This window comes from Leuresthes tenuis, unplaced genomic scaffold, assembly GCF_036924035.1.
Source record: "Leuresthes tenuis unplaced genomic scaffold, fLeuTen1.0.hap1 SCAF_23, whole genome shotgun sequence".
NCBI lineage: Eukaryota > Metazoa > Chordata > Actinopteri > Atheriniformes > Atherinopsidae > Leuresthes > Leuresthes tenuis.
In genome coordinates, this window is record NW_027325377.1 from 6,995,588 (window position 1) to 6,997,661 (window position 2,074).

Below are 2,074 nucleotides of genomic sequence, written 5' to 3' on the forward strand. Positions count from 1 at the left end.
CCCTTGCACTTGTCCTCAGGTCATTTGCATTGATCTATGCGTTTTTTAAGGCAATAGACTATTATTCCATTTAGGTGAACGCAGGTGAACTCCAGTCCCCATGGGCACTTATTGTCAAATCAGATGATGTGTTGAGGAGCCGTATCAGTCCTTTCTTTGTCCTTCCAAATTAACGACCATTTCTGACCAAACGATCCATTCCTTGATAGATCAAAAGGAATAGATGTCACAGTTGTAGCTTGCTGATTTTGCTCAGTGTGTTTTTCAGACTAGCTGAATGTATCAAGAGGAGCCTTGCGTCCGATCAGTGAGACACGGGAATTCCGTAGTGTTTCATGGTTTTGCAGATTCTTTTTTTCTTCAGTTTTTAAACAAATTTGTACATGCACATGAGTTGGTCAGCCTTTATAAGACGACCGTTAAGTCCTCTAACCAGAAGAGCACCTAAAAGATTTCTGAGGAATGTAGACATTAATCCCACCAGTTTTCACAGAAAGCAAGCCCTTTCTAATTTGTCCTAATTTGCCTTCCATATCTTGGTAAATACTGAATAGATTGTAAAAGCCCAACCCTAAATTTGACGTATCCAAAGTGCAGTTTAATTTTTTTCACCCTTTTTTGCAAATCAGAGAACCTCAAACATCCCTACAGTGAGATAATAATTACTCCACTTCTGTGAAAGGAGGAGCAGTTCATATCCTCTTCCTGAAAGGTCATTGCATATTATGAAGCTCAAATGTGAGATGCAAAGTATAGAACAACAATACATCAAGTGACAATGGTAGTCTTCACAGATTAAGTTACATCTTCCTGGAGAATGCGGGCATTGATCCCGCTACCTCTCACATGCTAAGCGAGCGCTCTACCACTTGAGCTAATTCCCCTCTTATTGGTGTGCTGAAAATGCAGTTTTCTCGTAACCCTAATTTCCCCTTGCACTTTTCCTCAGGTCATTTGCATTGATCTATGCGTTTTTTAAGGCAATAGACTATTATTCCATTTAGGTGGACGCAGGTCAACTCCAGTCCCCGTGGGCACTTATTTGTTTAGGAGCCATATCAGTCCTTTCTTAGTCCTTCCAAATTAACGACCATTTCGACCATTTCTGACCAAGCTAATTCCCCTTTAATTGGTGTGCTGAGAATGCAGTTTTCTCGTAACCCTAATTTCCCCTTGCACTTGTCCTCAGGTCATTTGCATTGATCTATGCGTTTTTTAAGGCAATAGACTATTATTCCATTTAGGTGAACGCAGGTGAACTCCAGTCCCCATGGGCACTTATTGTCAAATCAGATGATGTGTTGAGGAGCCGTATCAGTCCTTTCTTTGTCCTTCCAAATTAACGACCATTTCGACCATTTCTGACCAAGCTAATTCCCCTCTTATTGGTGTGCTGAGAATGCAGTTTTCTCGTAACCCTAATTTCCCCTTGCACTTTTCCTCAGGTCATTTGCATTGATCTATGCGTTTTTTAAGGCAATAGACTATTATTCCATTTAGGTGGACGCAGGTCAACTCCAGTCCCCGTGGGCACTTATTTGTTTAGGAGCCATATCAGTCCTTTCTTAGTCCTTCCAAATTAACGACCATTTCGACCATTTCTGACCAAGCTAATTCCCCTTTAATTGGTGTGCTGAGAATGCAGTTTTCTCGTAACCCTAATTTCCCCTTGCACTTGTCCTCAGGTCATTTGCATTGATCTATGCGTTTTTTAAGGCAATAGACTATTATTCCATTTAGATGAACGTAGGTCAACTCCAGTCCCCGTGGGAACTTATTTGCAAATCAGATGATGTGTTGAGGAGCCGTATCAGTCCTTTCTTTGTCCTTCCAAATTAACGACCATTTCTGACCAAACGATCCATTCCTTGATAGATCAAAAGGAATAGATGTCACAGTTGTAGCTTGCTGATTTTGCTCAGTGTGTTTTTCAGACTAGCTGAATGTATCAAGAGGAGCCTTGCGTCCGATCAGTGAGACACGGGAATTCCGTAGTGTTTCATGGTTTTGCAGATTCTTTTTTTCTTCAGTTTTTAAACAAATTTGTACATGCACATGAGTTGGTCAGCCTTTA